General features: G+C 40.3%; 1 protein-coding gene across 9 annotated transcripts in view; it reads left to right on the top strand.

Annotated features, from left to right (window-relative positions):
* The first annotated feature begins 667 nt into the window (after positions 1 to 667).
* Tenm3 (teneurin transmembrane protein 3) overlaps positions 668 to 21,765 on the top strand; it is a 727,726-nt gene continuing 706,628 nt past the window's right edge. For all 9 annotated transcript variants that reach the window (XM_028854524.2, XM_028854525.2, XM_028854518.2 and 6 more), the window contains exon 1: positions 668 to 736. The gene's annotated coding sequence lies outside the window, so the exon portion shown is untranslated. The remainder of the gene's footprint in view (positions 737 to 21,765) is intronic.

The following is a 21,765-nucleotide window of genomic DNA, read 5'->3' as shown; positions in this document are numbered from 1 at the left end:
GGGACTGGGGATGTGGGGGAGGAAAGGCTTTAAACAAGAGGAGAAGGTGGCCTGTCTTAGGTAAACCCCACAACACCTCACTTTTTGTAAAGGTAAACAAATCATGCAAAATTTTTCCTTTTAAATTGTAGGGAAAATGCCAAGTGACTCTGCATGTGTGCGTTTATGAAATCAAACTTCACTTAGCACACTGCTCAGGTAGCTTTTCTTCTTTCTTTCTTTCTTCTTTTTTTTTTTTTTTTTTTTTTTTTTTTTATATAGCCCTGGAGACTAACCCCAGGCCCTCATGAACATGCTAGGCAAGTGCTCTGCCACCCAGCTAGATCCCGGGTCCTCTTTTAAACATTAATGTTGAAATAAGTTCTCACTGGGTCGTCCAGTGAGGCCCTCCCTCTGTAGCTCATCGTAGCCTTGTATTTATCTCCCTGCCTCTACCTCCCAAACAGCTGGGGTTACAGGCCCTGGCTGACAGTCATGATTTTGTTTTTATTTTTTAATAACTGCTAATCAATTTTTTCCTGTTCCACGGCTAGAATCCAGCAATAGACTTGTTATAATTCAGATTTTACTTTTGAGGACTTAGAATCTTACATTTCCACAGAGAATATCAATAACCCTTTGATCCAGTTTACATCTTTCGGTGTTCTCTGTTCCAGATCCACGGCTTCTCCAAGACAGAGAGATTTGGAATTTCAACGGAAGGGCAGGAGCTGAGGACCTCTTTGCAGAAGAGAAGGTAAGTGGACCTGGGGACGGAAATGTCCTCAGAGCGGAGACTTTCTACAGAACACAAGTTGTTTGTGGTAACAAAGCAAGTTATTTTGGCAGTGCTGTGGTTGATCCACGGCCCCTGAGCCTGGTTCTCACCACCTGCAACCATTTATGTCAGGGATTCTATAAAAAGCGCCCTTGGTCGGATTTGCATGGTTGTGATTTGTTAGTTAGATAGTTAGTTAGTTAGTTAGTTAGTTAGTTAGTTTGTTTGTTTGTTTGTTTTGATCCCACAAAAATCATTATGCTTCTATAGCCTTTTTTTCCCTCGAAGATTAAATGAATGAGGACATTCTAAAATACAGAATCTCAGAGAGAATTGGTTACCAGCATAAAGTTGGCCAAGCACAAGGAACCGCAAAGCGTGTATGTTTCCCGCTCTCGGAAGTGAGTTGTTTGGGAACTTTCTTGTTCAGGGAAAGTCTTAATCCTTTCCGAGAAGCGCTTACATGGCGACCTTAGAAAATTCATCTTGTACCTGGTTATGTTTGCTCGCTCTTCTTGATATTGCTTGGTGCGTTTTCTCAATGGTAACCGCGGTCTAGTAATTTAAGGCTTTTGAACCTTGTGAACGGATTCATTGAAAATCACATTCCGAAGGGTTGCCACAAAATGGGAAGTGTCTTTCTACCAAGATGCTACAAAGGAATTTACAACAGGGAAAGCTGACACGCGTTCTGCTCAGGATGTGTGCACAATCCTCCGCGCAAATCATTCAAAAGTCCCCGACTCATTGGGCTTAATGAGTCGAGTTCTGAGTTTCCTTGTTTTCTCCCAATTGACAGTATCTTTTTTTTTTTTTTAAATACAATTCAACATTAAGTTCCCACAAAGCAGAGAGCTTTCTAAAGTGTGGAATCAGTGCACAATGCCAGTACATAGGAACAGTAAGATTTTACATGGGGGGGGAAAATAAGTTGCTTACACAGATTTTTTTTCTCTATTCTTCAATAATCAAACATATCATTCCATTTAATGTAGAAATCACCACAGAGGTTTAGCAATGAAAAACACAGCTTAAAACTCTATGGCAATAGATAACCAGTGTGGTTTAGTCAGTAGTGTTATTTTGTATTCAAGTTACTAGATTTAAATTAACTTTGTATCCAAAACAAGAGACTTCCCTTGTAAATGTGTGAATTTGATATAAATTTAGGACTTGTAACAAGAATTCTTTTGCTTTTCCTCCTGTGAAAAGGGATGGGATAGATTTTTTTTATTCTTTTAATAATAAAATTGTGGTTTGTTTGTTACATAAAATAACAGTGCCTACCTACTGTTGTTTCTTTTTTAATATCCCGCCCAGGCACTGATTTTTACTTTTCCCCTAAGGGTGTCTCAGAAAAAGTGAGAAGAGAATACTTTAATAAGTGCTCTTGTGGGCCCACACATAAATTCTTATATGCTTGGTGAGTAATTAATCAAAACTATATGCTGTGTACCGTCTCCTGCACGTGGGATATCTCTCGTCCCTTGACCTCAGTTTAGGAAACGGTGAGGTTTTTGTTTTTCTACTAACATGAAAGCAGTTAACAGAAGGTATATTTTAATGATTTACTGTCATGTAGGTCCTCAATAACTGTTCTTGTAAGGTCCTTGCAAAGAGTTGTAACATTACCTTTTACACGCCGCATACGGAGCAATGGTCCCGGAAGTGTACAAGCAGCGTTTGCCGCGTTTGCAGCGTTTACCGGTCGACGACATAAGGAAGGACTTGTCTAATTTGCTTTGCTGAATTCTTTTTTTTTCTGACTTCCCTTTTTTTTTTTTTTTTTCACATGTGAGTTGTGACAAATCACACTCTGTAAAAGACCGTCTGCAGAGCTTTCTAATAGGCATCAAGTAAATGACATTTTTAGAATAAGTTATCATTGTAAATGATAAATTATCATTCCTGGAGAAAGTAGGTGCAGGGCTCCTCTTATGACTGACGGGAGTCAGACGCTTCAGGCTCCAATGTGAGTGCCTGTGTGTTTTCTGCTGTAATGATACAGCTTAAACTTCCCTGCCAGCCCAATACCGAGCTCTCTAAAGACCATGGCTGGTGAAACTCCTCCGAGTCTCTAGCATCTCACCTCAGAAAACACTTTTCTGCTGAATGCCACTCTAATAAAATCTGTCAACTCCCCTTGTCTTTTAAGTACCCTCTCTTCAAACCCTTCTCTTGTCTATTCATGGAAACCACTCTCCCTATGCTGGGAGGTTCTCTAGGACAAGCATTTTCCGTCTGTAATGGCTAACATATAAACTCGAATGGCTTAGTGGTCCTCTGAGACGCGCACTGAAGGAGAACATTTCATGGGCTGTAACGTCGGGTCAGCTGCTGCCTATAAAGTACACTCATAAGCATATATTCTGATGAGGAGACAAAGGGAGCATCCACGGACCTCCAAACTTTCCCCAAATCAGGCAGGACAACAATGCACTGTCCAGCCCAGGTAAAGCACAAATATGCAATCTACCAACGAAAACCAAAAGAGGAACACTGTAAAAGACTGGCTCCCTGATGGGGCTTTCTATTAAGAAGGCTTATTGGTATTCATGTGTTCTGATTTAGATCCGTGAGAAAAACGTTCATATATATTACATATAAGATATAGATAGATAGATAGATAGATATAGATATAGATATAGATATAGATATAGATATATTGGTTTTTCAAGACTGTAGCACAAATTCTAATTGGTAAATGCAACAAAGGATCAGAGAGACAAAGGAACAAGTTAGAGCCACCTCTTACCTCATCAACTTCTCAGTCAAAATGACTGAGCTCCTGTGTCCTCCCGCCTTACATTCCTTTTCTCCACCCAGCCATATCACTTCCTGTCTCCACCTCCCTAGTGCTGAGATTAAAGGTGTGTGCCTGGCCTCTATGGCTAACTAGTGGCTGGCTTTGCCCTCTGATCTTCAGGCAGGCTTTATTTGTTAGATCATCCACAAAATATCATCACACAAGAAAGGATATTTCTGTGTAGGCCTGACTGTCCTGGAACTTACTCTGTAGCCCAGGCTGGCCTCACTCTCAGAGAAGCACCTGACCCTGCCTCCCCACGTGCTAGGATCAAAGGTGTGTATCACCACCACCCGGCTGAGAAAAAAAAAAATATTCTTTAGGCCTATGTTTTAAACAAAACGCCTCAATTTGATGGTCGTGTACTTTATATTTTGTAAGGATACTCAGATAATTTAATTAAGCCTAACAAATATCCATGAACAAACTAGGTAGGAGATTCTTACTCATGAGCCCAGTCCCTTGGAGGAAGAGGCAGGGGAATCAGGAGTTTGAAGACAGCCATGGTTACATAGTGAGTTTGAGGCCACCCTGGACTCTGTAACAAACGAATATGACCAATAATATTCAAAAACATTTCCTAAATGTAAAAACTAAAGAATGGTGTTTGACAAAAATGACATCCACTAACAACTGAATAATCACACAATTTCCCTGGCATGGGGTTCGCTCTTTTGAAAGGCCAGTGGGAAAATGAAAAAATAAAATATTGTGCAGACTCTTTCATAAATAGGTTAGAAGGACACTATAAACTATTGAAAGTCACAAGTTAGCCAAGGGTATCCTTTTCAGTCAGCGAGCACTACCTATTTCTAGGTAAAAATTAAATGCAGCATGGCAAAACGTTTGACTTGCCCACACCCTTGTCGTGTTTTTTTTTTTTTTCCTGCTGTGTTGACCAAAAGAAAAAGGGTATTCAAAAATGCCCACATAGAGCTCAAACTGAGTATTCCCTGCCTCCCTCCTCCCCCCTCCCCCGGGATGCTGAGCTGATTATATCACTAGATGGTGGATAATCAGAGAATTGGGTGAGATGAAAGAAACAGCATAAATTAACAATGTCAGAAAACATGGCAAGCCGTTCCGATGATTGTAAGTGGCTCCCTGTTGTTGTGCGGAACAAAAATCAGAATGGCTGACTGCAGATCTTACTTTTCATCTGGATGTTTTGGTGTTTTGCAGACACAGCATTTGGAGCGAAGGAAAAGTTTCGAATTTGTGAGATGCGGTGGTAATTTTTCACCGCACTGCTTAGTTGAATCCTCAGAATGAATGGGGTTGCTGCAGAGCCCGTGTGAGAGGTGTGATCTAGTGTCTTCTTGTTGGGCCTGCCTGAGACATGGGGAGAAAAAGGCTGCAGCTCTCAGAAGCTTCTGACGTGATGTCAGAGAGTCTCCAGGGGCCTGAATCCAAGACAGTGTTCGGGTTTTGACCGTTTATGTTTGCATCATACTCTGTAGGAGCCCTCCCTTATGATCCCTCTGCCTGTCTTCTGTCTAGCCATAATGGCATTCAGCCTCCATTGCCAAAATCAAAAAACAAACAATGAAGGCACTAAACAGACTGTTTTATGAAAATACTTAACTTATGACAGAATAGGGATGAAAGAAAGAAGTTTTAATATACATATATTAAATATATATTAATATCATGTATCATATTATATTACATATATAATATTACATTAGAAACATAATATATAATATATATCCACAGCCAAGGAGATAGTGCAGTCACTAAAGTGCTTGCCTTGCAAGCATGAAAGACCTGAGTCTGATCTCCAAAATCTATGTAAAAATCTGGGTGCAGTGACATGTACTTGTTAGTACTAGAGAACAGAGAGAGGCTGAATCTTGGGGCTCAATTGTCAGCCAGACTAACCTACTTGGCAGGTTCCAGGTCCTTGAGAGACTATCATGAAGATGGTGAATGATTCCTGAGGAATGACATGCAAGGATGGCCTCTGACCCCTCACAAATTTCTCTCCCATGCTCCTGCACACAATAAGCGTGCATGTCCAAAAAAAAAAATAGTATCCGTGCTTAGGTCACTGGCTATTTTTAAATAGACAATTAAATTTGAATAGCAGTTTAGCTATGGGAAGTTACAGGTGAATAAAATGGAGTTAGGGGTAGGTTGTCTCAAAGAAAAAAAAATACCTAGTTAATCCTGCAGGGCTATTGGCAAACTCACTTCAAAGCATGTTACAAAGCACCATTGGGAAGTTTGTGGGTTTTTTTTTTCCCAGTTTTGTCTAGGACCAGATGTGAATTAGTCTAGAGGTGCTCACAGCCCTTGATCACTATAATGTAATCTTTCTTTGTGTTAGATGAGACTCAGATTATAAAATGGCATTATGAAGAGTTTTTGGCATAGGTTCCTGACCTGGTGCTCAGTTCTGCATGCCTGTGGAGGTGAATTTCCAGATGTAGAAAACAGGAGCCTTGTGAAATGCCATGGAGTGGCTATATATACTCAGATATTACCTGCCTTCCAAGGGCTATGTTCTTGTCCCAGTGTCTTCTGTGACCAAGTTCTCCAAACCAGGCCCACCACATAGTCTCTATGCTGTGGCAAGAGACATCACCACTGTAGAAGGCTGCTACTTGTAGTACAAGATGACTCCAAGCCTTCCCAGATGCTTCTGCAAACCAAAATGCTCAGTTTGACAGCAAATGGCCCACATCAGGGATGTCCAACTAAGAAACAACTTCTCAACATGCTATCACCAGAGAAAAGTCAGGACAGAGGTGAGCAAGACAAGCAAACGCAAGAGTTGGAGGAAATAGTTCTCCAGAGATTAGATGGATAGGTACCCCTTTTTGCTTTTAGTTTTCTAATCAACAAACAATAAATAAATAAATGCAAAATAGCTTTGCATTCCTATTCCATCACTTTCCAATCCCAACTGCTGTCAATCTTGATTCATTTCTCTCTCTCTCAGTTCCTCAATCTGTAAAATTGGAATGCTATATCTCCCTAGTACAATTTCATGAACACAAAATTTGGTTACTATTTTAAGGTACCTATGTATCAGTTCAAAGTGAGGATGCCAGTACATGGCATACACAGCAATTTGTACCTACTATTACATTTGGGATAATGGTTTTATAAGAACTCTGTGTTCTATCAGGATTCCATTCTCTAGACTCTCTAATTGCGGCGCAGATATCAGCCATGGTCTTCTATTCTATCATATTCATTAAGCAATGTTGAAACCCTGAACTCGGTGAGTGGAAGACAAGATGACAATATGCAATACTAGTGACTTTTTTAATGGAGCGGGTTGAACTCAAGATTCTACCTCTGACTACAATGCAATGAGACAGTTGAGCCATGGGCAATAAAGACTGAAAATTTTTACGTCCAGGAAATGTGGCCAATTGCCAGTCTTCATGCAAAGTCATCTTTCTTGTTAGGTTCTGAATAAAAAGGTCTGCTACAGGGAAGATACCAGAAGTAAATAAACCCGATAAGTAGGCAGGCTAAAAGGGAGAGCAAGAAGACTAAGTGCCCATGTCTCACATCAGAGAACTCTAGCAATACAAAAGACTATGGTTGCTCTCTTCCCTCATTCCTCCATAGCACGTACAAAATACTACAATACTACATGTCTAGCATGTAGGAAAAGATTCATCAATGTCTGCAAAAAATGCATGAAAATGGACTATTTCCCTGGAAAATACCACCCTGGGCGGTGCTCCTTCTAGTAGCGAAGAAATGGCTTCTAATATCAAGACTGACACTCTTAAGCTTTTGTGGAGGCAGTGAGTCTGCATTCTTTGACCTTGACTGGATTGGATTTCAATACTGTACTCACACCCTCCCCTGTCCATCTACTTTGTGTATCTCTCTATCACGTGTGATTAGATGTTCATGTGAATTGAGATCTCTTGCTTGAAATCCTTTATTGTGAAGCTATTTGTACTATATCGTTCTCGGGCGCTGACTTGTTCATTGCTTTGTGAACCTGATCACATAAGAAATATCATAGCAAATGAACTCCATGACCTTTGTAACCTGGTCTGCTCCAGAAAGTAGCTCCAAGGAATATTCTATGAGGAAGTGTAGTTACCATGCAGATATTACCTAAATAAACTTCACCAACATCTTCTATCATTACTAACAGTCTTTCATACAGAAATTCATTATTTTTAGTTTTCATACATTCCCCAAATTTTATGTAAACTCTTCATTATACAATTTTAAGTATTCCATAATTTGAATGATGATAGATAGTCAAGTATAAAGAATATGATTAGCCAGAAAGTGATGCTTACTTAGTAATAAATAATTTTGATTAGAATTATGTATATAAATAACTATCAGAGGAAAAGTTTGGCTTCATGACTTTCAATACATTTTTCTTTCTTTCTTCCTTCTTCCCCATTGCCCTGAGAAAGCCATTTCCTTACATTACAGACTCTGTGATGTTTACTTTACCCAACCCAGAATTATCACCAGAGAATGCTCCTTGCTGCTTTGTACCATCTAGATGAGGCTAATAGTGATCAATGGTTCCACCATAGCAAGTTTTAGAAGAGTCGGGTGTCCAAAAAAATTCAATTTGTGAACATAACAAAGCCCCACTGAATTAACAAAGGCGACTTCAACTGAATGGCACGTTCAGAGTAAAAGGTTTTTTTTTTTTTTTTTTGTACTTCTCTAAAGGCAACTTTTTTCTTTTTAAACATATAACATTCAAGTACCAAAAAAGTCCCTCTCTAACACTGTTTATTGAAAAAAAAAAATCCTGGGAGCCAATCTCCCTTCTCCAGCAGAGCAGCAGCCCACCTTTCTAAAAGGGGAGCAGATGAGGCTTTTGAAAACTCGGCCTGCATGTTGCAACACATTTATTTAAAAATACTGTCCCTATTATTCTGGGGCACTCAGAGTAAACCCTTGCTAAAAATGGTCTGATCACCAGGAATGCCAAGTTGTTTTCATGCAAGAAGTTCAAAAATCTCCTCTGATGTGGTCAATTAGAGGCGCTTTATATAACTCCTTAGGACCAACTAAGGGGACATTTTGTTGTGATTTTTTTTATCGTGTGGGTTCTCGTATCGTCCTGACCTACATAGCATGGGGGAGTCAGCCAGCAGTTGGCACTTCTCAGAGTTGCTCAAGAAGAGAGTTGCAATTTGTGTGGTGGATTCTGTGTGCGTCTATTTATATGTCTGGCTACAGATGTACCTACCACCTTTTCTCTCTGTTCAATTACTTACCATTGACACACTTCATGAACAAAAGGTCTTTGGTGGGAGCATGATCTTAGAGTAGATTTATACAGAGTGCAATAGGCCTTTATCCAAAGAATGAGGTGTGCAAAGAAAACCCTGGATCAGTACTCCCTCTTCTGTGTCAGATTTTGACCTCAAGACCCGTCTTAGTGCAGTTGATAGCCAGTTTGAAGAGTTCCTTTCCTCTATCCTGGAAAGGGACAGTGGGAGGTGGGCGGAGAAAGCGCCCCAGCTATTCTTCTCTTCAGAGTGGCCAGCAACCTGCTGTCACCTCCCGGGTCCTATGTGCCCATTCAAACGCCACCAGTTAGAGTCAGCTGGGAAGTTCATTCTGCAAAGCAGTCGAGAGAATGTCTTTCACTGACGTGAACCATGTTCCTGCTCTTTATAGATTTTTAAGATCACAATTACATTAAATGCCAAGCTTCAAAATCAAGGGAAAGTGGCACTCTAACAGAGATCTGATGACTACTTAAGAGGAAAGGGAAACTCTGGAAGGATTTGAGTAGCAGTAATAGATCATTGTGCCCTGGAGATGGCTTCAATAATGTTTATCTTTAATATGTGTGAGATCTGTGGTTATACAGACCTATTCTTGAAGAATATCATGGTGTCGATCAAGGGCAAAGAGCTTTGGCATGGGGTCTCTCAGCCTTAAAATATTAACTCATGCATGGAAATGGCAGATTTTGTCCAACCTATGTTTTAGGGGGAAAAAAATTGGCTTGGAGGAGAAGTTGAGACCTTGAAGGCAGGAGGACTCCCTCACATATGCATTTATTCAATATGTATAGGCTTGTTGTAGGTTCTTCAAAGATTACATAAGCTGAATCAAACTCGTATGACTCACAAAGAGTTCTCAGTGTGGTAAGAGGAAAGAGTCCAAAACAAAACACACCAAATCAAGTCATTGGTGATCCAGCCAAGGTCTCTACAGCTTGCTGTTGCAAAGACTGGTGAAGGAAAGCGTAAAGAAAATTCTCCTCTTCAGACTACTGTCAGGGGGATTTCAAATGGTCTCCAGAGCTCAATAGAGGCATGAGAGAGTCTGTCTGCTAGAGCAATGTACAATGCCGGCATTCTGTTAACCACATAGGTCACGGTGTTCTTGGTACACTAAGTCATTGATAGAAAGAAGACTCACTACGCCTGAGGTAACAGCAAATAGAATATTTTCCTTTTCTTGAGACCTATCATTCATTCACTTAGCAAATTTACTGGGTTAATATTGCTATGAAGGAAATGTGATATTGTCTGAGCATATAATTCATGATTATTTAAAAAAAAACTCCCTGTGTCACATAATTAGATGCTTCAAACTTTGAGATATTAAATACTTTATTTTTATTTGTTTTTTTTTTTCAGAAAGGGTTTCTCTGTATAACCCTGGTTGTCCTAGAACTCACTCTGTAGACCAGACTGGCCTCAGTCTCAGAGATCTGCCTGCCTCTGCCTCCCAAGTACTGGGATTAAAGGCGTGTGCCAACATTCCTGGCTGAGATTTTAAACACTTTGAACTCTTATGATCATTGTGACGATATAGGTCTCTCATCAAAAAGTTGTGTTAGACATAAAGCATGAAAGGTTAGCTTAAAGGGGGAGTTTGAAGTGTCACTTAGGTAAAAGTTATCAAGAGGGGCAGTGTCACTACTTAGGAGGGGACAGTTGGCAATAGCAGGGATCCTTTTCGCTTGCCACACTTCGGAGAAAAGTGGCGTCTTCACCCGGAAGTAGAGGCTAAAGATGCCACTAAAGGCTCTACAATATACATCCTGACTCACCAGAACAAAGACTTACCCACCCCACATGTTATCAGCATCAAGAAAGGTTGAAAAAACCCTCCTGATGCTACCAACTGCACGCCCCATCTTAAGGAAAAGTCTGCATGGAAAAGCCTGATATGCTCGTATCCATAGCAAGGAAGGCACCTCCTCTGTGTCATCAGCAACCCCAGCTGGGTCTTGATCATGTCACCACAAGCAAAAACATGGAGTTAAGGAGATAAAAGTGGAGAAGCATAGACTGCACGCTCTTCTGGCCTGAGAAACCCGGAGACAGAAGCCAGCATGGAAAGTTAGACTGGGAGGCATCAGCTCTCAGCGGTCTGTTGTGCTATTGAAGGCTGACCACTTATTGATGCTCATTTATTGGCAACAAGGATCTAGCTGCCTTCTCATTCTGTACCCACCAACCATGCTTCTTACTCTTCAGTGGTTTTCTTCAGATTTCACCATACCTCACCACCCTGTTCAGCCTTCCCTCATGTGGGTTCTCTACTAGGCTACCAAATCAGCATGGGTAGTGGGGGCTGAAAGGCCTGCTTTTATAGACATGGGGGCATTAGGAGCAGTGTATTTTAACAAATTCCATATGGGGATATAAACTCATTTCCCCCAAATAAATATTTTTACACCCAGGAATTAAATTCTGAGTTTCCAGTTTAATAAAGTGTCCTAAAACTCTGATGACCCTTTACATTAATGCATTTCATTACATTTTGGATTTGAAACACTTGATTTTTATTACACTTCAGTAATACTTCTTTTTATGACCAACTGATATATAACACTTCCAGGATACTTCAGGCAGTTTTGCAAACTCCTCTGCAAGCCTCAAATAATCCACACAGAAATTGGCAGTTGCAGTAAAAATTTCCCATCCTTCTCTTGGTTTCTCACATGAGCCAAGAAAAAATGGGATTCTTTTAGTACAATGCTTAGCATTTAGTGGATACACAATAAATAGTTGATCGATGCACTGTACCCAAACTGTCACCATGATTAAAAGCCCGTTCTGATCATTAAAACATCTTGCCCAGGGAAACATGGTTTCTTGGTGTCAGACGAACATTGGATGACCCACTGATCATCCAGGGCTCCTTCATGTTGCCTTCCTGGATTTGTCTAGACTAGGATAGACACACAGCCAAGAAGGTCTACAGTAGCATCTGGGTATTCTCCAGATCCTAGCACAGCAGCTCACCTCATGAACAGGATACTTTATGAGGGGGGTCTGGACACCTGAGTCTTGCCTGACTCCCTTATACCTCTCCAGGAAGGGAGGGCACTTGGAGCAATTCTATCAGAGACAGATCTCTCCTGTTCTGTAAGAACAGGGAATCTTGCTTTTGATTTATTTTGTGTTTTGCCACAGGGCTGAGCACACCCTAGAGGCATTTAGTCTGTTGGCTTGAATTGATCTCAGATGTTGGGCTTGGCCTGATATGAACCTTCACACTGTAGGACTCAGCAGATCCTTGAAACTTCTTTAACTTTAGACTCAAGGCCCCTGACAGTTCCAACCAATTCTCTCTGAGGTCCATGGGTCCAGTACAAGGATATTAGGTCTGATAGTAGATGCACTCAAAACAAAGATATGCCCTTCCTTCTAGGTCTGTAGGTTGAAGATATAAGAGCTTAAAGGGGCAAGAATGTCCATCTCCAGTTCAACAACTATCACTTAAAAGCAGAAAATCCACAGCCCAGCATTCACTCCTAATTTACCCTTCCATGTTATTCCTTATTACTTATTTTCACCTTCCCTGTGCTCCCCAAGGCCAAACTATTTTTTTTAGTCCAAACAAGAGATTCATACTATTTCTCCATAACAAGGACCTCCCCCACATCTCTCTCCCTGATGGCTGCCCTTCTCCTGTCACCCAGTCTGTCTGATTCATTCACTCTTTTGATCAACAAACGTATAACATATGTCTACTAGATGTTGGGCAATATGCTAAGTGCTTGGAACAGAGAAGTGGCAAGAGTCACAGGGTCATTTGTGGAGCTTAATTTAGCAATGGTGCGCATGAAACAAGCATGTGGGTTGGTTACCAATTGTGATGCACTGTCACTGGAGAAATTAATCAGATCCTTAGACAGAAAGTAGCAGGAGCCTGATGCTCAGAACAGGGAATCATGGGAGTCAGCAAAGAGGTACCACTTAAGATGAACATCAAAGACCCATGACAGCTGGAGAAAGAGCATTCCAGGATAAGGAAAGCCAGTGCAACTCTGAGGCAGGAAAGTTCTACCTACAAACCTGTTCCCATGACACTTCCCTTATCACCAGCCTGCCGTGCTGGTCCAGAACCAGAAATAGCCGCTACTTCCTTCAGCTCCCGTGTGCCCCATCTGTTCCTCTTTTGTGATGAATCTCACTCTCTGTCTCAGAATAAAGTCATTTATCCCTCCTTGCTTGAGGGAACTATGTATGCTGAAGACATTTTTTTTTTAAAGTCCCCTGGAGTGGAACAATGGCAATCCTTGCCTCTTGGTTTGTTTGTGGAAGGTTTATTTTGTGGGGGTCTGTGTCTGTGTGTGCGTTTGTGTCTGTGCCACATGTGTGCACATCTAATCAGAGGCCAGAGAAGAGTGTCAGATCTCCTAAAGCTACAGTGACAAGGAGTTGTGAACGGTCCAATGTGGGTGCTGGGAACTGAACTCAGGTCCTCTGGAAAAGCATCAAGTGCTCGCTCTTAACCGCTGAGCCTTCTTTCCAGCTCCCCGGACCTCTTTCTGTTGGCTTTTCAAATTACCAGCCTAACAAAGGTAGGCCTGTAGGGTCAACTCTGGTGACCCAACAGAGGCAGGCAACTTTCTTGACATCACCAAGAAGTTACCAAGTTCCCTGTTCAACCTTTTCCTCGCTTCACAGTGCTGAAAAGCTGATCACTTACACAAATGTCTATACTGACTAAAGAAGGAGCCAGCCCTGGGATAGCTTTCAGGATTCCAAAGTAATTTGGAAGCTCTAATCCTGAACTGGGACATGCGTCACCTTTTTCCCAAAGGACTCCATCTACTTGCCACAGATATACTCGCCCTCCAGTACTTTCTACAGCACTATTAACAGTAGCTGAGTCTCTTAGTTAGTGTTTCTATTGCTTTGATGAAACACCATGACCAAGAAGTAAGTTGGGGAGGAAAGGGTTTATTTGGTTTACACTTCAGCATTGCTGTCCATCACTGAAGGAATCAGGACAGAAACTCAAACCGGGCAGGATCATGAAGACAGGAGCTGGTGCAGAGGCCATGGAGGGGTGCTGCTTACTGGCTGGCTTCCCATGGCTTGCTCAGCCCACCTACTAATAGAACCCAGGACCAGCAGCCCAGGGATGGCATCACCCACCATGGGCTATTGATCACTAACTGAGAAAATGCCTTACTGTTGGTACCCGGCCAGGCATTTCCTTAACTGAGTCTCCTTCTTCTGATGACTCTAGCTTGTTTCAAGTTGACACACAAAACCAGCCAGCACACTGGGTCATAGAAGCAGCCTAGCTATCCATCAAGAGAAGAATGGATAAAGAAAAAGAAAATGAAATACATATGCACAATGGAGTGTTTTCAGCTATAAGGAAAAATAAGGGGCTATGCAGATGTCTCAGAGGGTGAAGCACTTGCCCACGTAAGTGTGAAGAATAGAATTCAGGTCCCCAGCACCAACAGTAATGCTGGGTGGATACAGCAGCCTGCCTATAATTCTAGCACTAAGGAGAGAAAGACGAGATCCCCAAGCTACCCAGCTAGACTCAATCCGTGAGTTCTGAGTTCATCCGAGAGACCCCACCTCAACATAGAAAGTACAAAGCAATTGAAGAGGACTTGCAGTGCTGATCTCAGGCCTCCATGTACACAAACAAGGATGTCCAACCAAACATACGTGTGTGCCCACAAGATGCAAACACCAATGTTCACATATCACACATACACATGCACATACACCAACATGAAGGAAAATTGATGCAAATGGAGATAATCTCATTAAATGATTTTAGTCCATCTCAAAAAGAAAAACACCATGTTTTTTTTTCTCACTTATTGGTCCTACATCTTGTATCAACACATAAATCATATTTGTACATATAACATGAGAGCTGAAGTAACACTGTCTATGGGAACAAAGGGACCTAAAAGAAGGTGTTAAAAAGGCATAAGGGGAAGGTAGCAGGGTATGATGGATATGCATGAAGTATATTATAAATTGGATATTGTTTAAACAAATGTGTGCCTATTATATATGGTGATAGCAGAGAATATTGAAATAGAACAGACCAATTATATAATATTCTCGCACGTAGGATACGAATCCAAACTTGGTAAGCAATTTCAAGTCAGCGGCCGATAGAAGAGTTAAAAATCAGAGCATACACACACACACAAAAAAAAATAGTTTGACAAAAGAAAACCAGTGTTCTTCAATTGCGTTGTTATGGTATTGAATTCTGCCCGAGTAAATTAGGAGTGGTGTTCTCTTGTTTAGTGGTCATTAAAGAACTCAGCGGTACATGTCAGTATCCCTACTAGGACCCCACTGAGTTTTGTGAAATTCTCCAAAACCCTGTCTGAGTGGAGAATTTATAAGCTCTGCATGTCGAACCGTCTCAACGTGCAAAACTGACGGAGAGATCTAAGACTAACTGTACACAGCTCAATTCCAATTTGTATTTTAGCAAGGACTCTGACATGTTGTACATTATGTCACGGTACAATTTGGTGAGAAACGACTTCCTGTGTCCAACAAGAAATACATTTTAAGAAGCATGCCAACTGCACTGTTATTTTCCTTGCTGTTTTCAATGGCAGGTGTTTTACCACATCTTCTTATTTCAGAAGTTCAGTTACCAGCAACAGAATTCATTTCTGGGGTGGGGGGGGGCAGCAGTTTAATTTAAATGACAGTCTTCCTGTCCACTTCCAAGAGCAAACTGAAATAATCATGGACACAGACTAAGTCAGTGGCAGAGAGGTTCCATGAGTAACACCGGAAAATATGCAAAAATGCTTCTACAATTTAATAAGAATGAAGTGCTAAGGGTGTATCTCAGTCGGAGAGCAGGTACTTCAAGGGGTAAAGTCCTGTGTTCCATCCCCAGAAAAGAAAGAAATATGAGAAAGGGGAAGAAAGCAGAGAAGGAAGAAAAGAGAAATGACCCTATTTGGAGCTAAATACAGCTACTTGCATGGCACATTCTTTGAACATAGCAAATATCCTTTACTTTATCTTTTGACTGCTTGGTGTTATCCACAATCCCCGCTCACTATCACAGAGCAACCCTTAGAGGGCCAGAGAAACCTTCATACAGCCGGAGACCTGAGAGTAGAGGAACGTGGGAGGGGCGGGGTGGGCAACAAGAGCTGGGGGTTGGGGGGAGAACAGGAATTCTTACAAAAGTTTGGTATTATCTAAAACTGAGTTAGGGGGGTCCTCGTGGAATTCCTCCCCCTTTTAACAACAAAGTACAGAGTGAAAGAATATGCCCGGCTTACTTTGTCTTCCTTCTTCGTTTGATCTGAAAGAACAATCAGATACGGCTGATTTCTGAAGAGTGTTCAGAACAGAGCAATCTCCAATGCCCGGTGATAGCTATCATTGTCAACAGGAGGCTTCTTCGCGGGTACTGACACCAGCACCTGACAACGCTCAGATGCTCAACACTTTATCTTTCCTTTCAAAACCGACTGCTGGGAATTCTCTTTATCCAACACACTAGATGATAAGTGTTTAGAGGAGAAACGGATCCTGGAGGAGAATAAAGCGTGGACCTCAGACACCGCCAACGAGCACGAGGGGAGTCCGACGTTTTAACGGGAAAGCGGGGAGATGGCTGGGGGACAGAGTGAGACAAAGAAACTGAAATTGAGAGTGGCAGAAAGAAGAAAAAAAGTAACTACCTAGATTCACACTTCTCTTTTGACCTCTCCTAGGTCACGTGGCTCTTTCCCCACCTGCATACCGAGTACCCTCATTAAGTAATCGGACAGGTTGACATAGCATCTAACTTAATGAGAAGGCCTTTTTACCACAAAGACCAGCTAGCAATCCCCTGGGAGAATTTCTGCCAAGAAATTCAGCACCCTTGTATCCCAGATAAAAACCTTAAGTTTTAAGAGATGAAGCAGGCTAATCACCTTTAAAAAAAAAAAAAAATCAGTTTTTTAAGAGATGGATGTCATGGGCTATGCTAAATATATAAAATAACTATTTTAACTGAATTACAGGATGGGGTTGCCGGTATCACAAAGTTACAGGGCAGAACTTCAGGTCTTGCTAATTCTGTTATTGTTTAAATATTTTTATTAAATCTTTGAGACTTTCATACAGTGTATTTTTTTAAATCAAATCCTTAAACTAATACTTCTCAAAACTATCTTCTATATGCCTTTTTAACTCTGAAATTCAGGAGATATTTAGATACTTTTCAAGCAAGAACACAATTAGACTGGGATACACTTGATTTTTTTTTTTCCTCTCTGTCTAAACTACAGATATAGTATAGATCATTCTATGGCATATGAGGACCAGGAGCAGGACCTGGAACTAGGCTAAGAAATGTCAACGTCCTCTGACCCAGTGGCCCACTGGTCCTCAAGACCTGCCCCCATCTGGGACACAGTAGCCCACACAGAGCATTCTGTAATCAATCCACAACAGCAGAAAACTAGATACAGTTTTTGACATGTAAAACATAGCAAGAAAAAGGAGTATACATAAGAAACCTATGTTTACTCTGCTTTATTTCACACACTTAATAACTTGTTAAACATACTTAATAAAATGCATGTTTAGATTTTTTTTTAGATTCTGGTGATGAATACAAAAAAAAAAAAATGGTTGACAGAGCTGCTTCTCCTGAAACAGCAAGTTCAAGTTCACTACGAAGTGTACTCTTTTACCTTTCTACTTAAGGAAGAGAACTATAGTTAAAAAAAAAAAAAGATAACTACCCTACTGTGAATATCTCTACATCTCTCTGATGCAACTCTTCAATTGCGTGTAAAACTCTAAGAAATAAATAATTTTTTATCAAACTGGTTTTTAGTTAGCATTTTATTCCCCAAGAAATTATTTGAAGTTCCTAATCTATGATTATTAAAATGTTTCCCTTCTACTTAGAAGAAAAAACATTTTAATCTTTGAAGAAACGAAATAATTGGCAAGGTGCTCCAGTGTATAATGAGAGCAGATGAAAGAAATTTGAAATCGTTTTTTTTTTTTTAACTATTTTTTTGCAAAAAGCCGAAACTTCTGAGAGAGAACTCACAGCCCTTCATGCTTTTTTTCTAAGTGAGTGAGGAAGAGAAAGGTCAGTCCTGGTACCCAAAGCCCCAGTGAGCGTCTGGGACAAGATGAAGGCGAGGTAAGGGTAAGGGTGAGGACATGGGCAGTGAATGCTGGGAGAGGTACACAGCATCCACAATGCAACGGGAGCAAGGATGAAAACCAAAATGTGCCGTTTCATAAGCAGACATAACACAGTCTTCTACATCTACAGCGCTGGTTTTAACTGGCATGCCTACACTTGCTTTTCAGAAACACTAGATTTGATATCCATTATCAGTTTACTTGAGCTTTGTCTTTCCTTTAAAATAAAAAAAACCCACATTTTAATTTTTACTATATCTGAAAGGAATTCTTTTGACTAAAAGATATCAAGATCAAAATTTCTAATCAGTTCACCAAAATGCACATTCCAACTATATCACAAATTCATTTTCCTGATGTGACTTTCAAGTTTCCACAAACATTCCTAAGACAAATTATATATAGTCATTTTGCATACGATAAGGACAGTTTTGGTGCCCTATTACAGGGAAGGTCCCCTAAAATGATAAAAGATAGTGTGTATGAATACATATATATATACACATACATACACACACACACACACACACACATATATATATATATATATATTATTTTTTGAACAAAATATCTCCAATACAGGGACTGCAGCATTTTCTTAAGAATTATCTAAACTTATGTAGAAACATAACATAAACAAATTCTATAGCAAGTCCCAAGTTTAAAGGTCAGATTGTAATGCACACAAGCACACATGTGCATACACAAAAAGAAACAGGGGGACTCTGTATGAACTTAAAATATCACAAAGCTATCGGCGATAATTATACAGTTGATGAGCTAAGCCACATGAATATTTCTAATATTTACTTGCTCTAGAATTAAAATTCCCAAAGACTTGAACTACCAAAGGACATGTATATGTAGAAATTAGTAAACCCATTGATTTGTCAGGCAAGTGCATTTCCTCAGATCTATAGTTCTTATAATAGTATATGAAGTTGAAACACATTTTAGATCATTCTCTGTTGGGGGTTCAGTCAATTTGTAGCATATCAATATGCTGCCTGTCTACAAGTTCAGGATTTAGTTCATGTTTGGTCTATTGGGTGAAGTGCACCAGATCACCCTACACAGGCATCCGTGTGTGTGTGCTATTTTCTGTGAGATGATTATGTCTAAGAAGCAGTTGAGGAAGACACGGGAGCTTGCTCATCTTCAGCCTTTGACGTACCTCAGCCAATGCTATCTCCCTACACATATTCCAGATTGCAATGGATGGAGAAGTGGGCTCCTGATGAAAAGTGACCTGGGGATGGAAGGTCGTCATCACAGAGATAGGCGGGTGCAAGGCTGTGTCGGCACAGACATAGCCTTAGGGTCAGGTAGTATCCGGTCCATGGCACAGACATATCAAGTGGTATTCCATAGGCATGGCTGCTCATTTTCTTATAAGACACAAACTAAAATACCAGAAAGACATTAAGTATGTGTGTGTGTGTGTGTGGGGTTTATGGCCTCATGGAAATTGTGGGAATTTCAGTCCTATCCAAATAAGCTCTGTTGTCAAGAAGAGAGTTGAATAAAGGACTAGAGAGGGGGCTCAACAGTTAAGAGCATCCCCCTGCCTCCACACACACATACACAGAGTATCAGATTCTGTTCCCAGCATCCACGCTGCTGCTGACAACCCCTTGCAATTCCAGTTTCAGGGGATCTGTCACCCTCGTCTGGCCTCTGTGGGCAAAGCACCCATGTAGTGCACACACATAAATGGAAGTAAAATACTCATACACATAAAAGCAAACAAATCTTTTTTTTTTTTTCAAAAAAAAAAGAGTTGAATAAAATGTTCACCAAGTGTCCAACACATTTGTGTTTACTTAACACTGTGGTAGGCAAGCTCAGTGGCATCTGTCCTACCTGTTATATTTATGTGTGACTTTTACAATAAAAAATAATTAAATATCTATACTGTTGGAGCTTTAGTAAATAAATAGCAGACGTTAATAATAAATGCTGAAAAGTTTATACATGTCCTAGATGGACATTTCAGAGGTTACCTCTCCACTCTTCTTCATTGATGCTGCTAGCAAGTGTTTGGCGAGTCTCATTCAAGCCTGACTTCCAGGCTAAATGTCGAATGTCTTTCATAATTTATAAAATAATGACTCAAAGGTCAGTCCAACATTAGAATATCTGGACACCTATGAAGAGGACAATGAGTCTCTTTTACAATTTAGTACTTGTTTGCTCAAGATAACGATGTGACCAGTAGCATCTGTGTCCAAATAGAATAAGTATAGGGATATTACACACTCTGGCTACAAAATCAGGAGGTGTCTCTCCGTGTTGATTCTTTGCGAATTATGTTGATGGAATATTATTTTTATTTTTCATGCGGTGGCCACAATACCTATGCCTAGCGTTGTTTTTTGCACATACAGTTATACTGTGTTGATGGATTTTGTAGCCTTTTTATGACAGGACAATAAGAACAACAACAACAAAAACTTTCTCTCCACAACCACCAAAGAAAGCATTGAGGTTAAATGGCTGGCCTCCCCGGGCTATTTGTCTGTCACAGAGAACAGTAAATTGCGGCCTGTCTCAGAGTTGGTGTTTAGACACATTCTGAGATTGATGGTCTTGCATAGACACTTTGGACTCTGAGAGATTTTGAGATGAGCACAGGAAGAATACCATCAACTCTAAACTAAACAGAAGGGCTTTGAAGTGTGGTGTGAGGAGCTTCCCATGAATAAGATCGTATTGAAAAATGAACTATTTTAATATTGAAAATTATAGGGCCTTCATCATGCCCCCCCCCAAAAAAAAGAAGCAATGTTTTTAGCTAAATCCATAGTGCCTCTTCTTTCGTTTGTAACCACATCATAGAGCCATAGAGCAATGTTGCTAGGATTTTTGTTTTGCTTTCTAGTACTGGAAATAAAACCTAGAGCCTTGAGCATATGAGATAAGCACTCTCCCACTGAGCTCTATATCCAATCCTCTTTTAAGATTTTAATTTGAATCAAGAGTCTCTCTGAGTTTCCCAGGCTGGCCTTGAACTTACTATAGCTCAGTCAGCCATTGTACTTGCTTCAGTCTCCGTGGTAACTTGGATTCCAGGCCTGCACCACCCTCAGAAGGAGTTATTTTATTTCTACCGCATCTTTTCCAACAAGACCCTGCTTTTGTTTGTGAAGATGCAGATGTCCAAAGCAACTTGGATATGATAAATGAACAATCTCAAAGAAAAAGTTAGTTAAGTGGTATGTGTCACATGAGAAAACAATTTAGCTAAGAATATGCTTACTCATTTATTTTCAATAGCATCAGTTTATTCTTAGTGCTGTGGGAGAATCTGATACGTAGTCTTCCAGCTGGTGAATTTGAAAACCTTAAAGGTGATGAACTGAATATTGAAATATGCAGAAGTCACACAAAGGAATAAGTGCATAGTGATTTAAGCTTGCATTTTTTAGCAGTTATGCTGACTACTTCTGTAAATTAATTTCTCTATATGGACCTATCAAGAAGCTCATGAGAATAAGAAGTTTAAAGTAACAGATTCACATACGGTAATTTCTTTTCCCTTTAGTCTCAATGTTGGTTCAAGTAAGCAGTCAGATAAAAATAAGTTTTAGCACCTAGTATTTTAAGCACTTTAGTCATATGTTAAAATGAAGAATTATTTTTCTAATGTTCAATCTATTTGCTTAAATGCTCCCACGACATCAAGAAAGTACATTTAGTCAAAGATTGAAGAGATAAAACTGGCTCTTATGAAGAATGTTAACAAATGAATCTATATAGCAATATTATATTTCCTGGCAGGTAATCTATAAGAAAGATTGAACAAATAATTATTGAAT

The sequence above is a fragment of the Peromyscus leucopus genome, chromosome 17 (assembly GCF_004664715.2).
Source record: "Peromyscus leucopus breed LL Stock chromosome 17, UCI_PerLeu_2.1, whole genome shotgun sequence".
In the NCBI taxonomy this organism is placed as follows: domain Eukaryota; kingdom Metazoa; phylum Chordata; class Mammalia; order Rodentia; family Cricetidae; genus Peromyscus; species Peromyscus leucopus.
The sequence above is the reverse complement of the archived record's forward strand: the minus strand, read 5'-3'. Positions and strand labels throughout refer to the sequence as shown.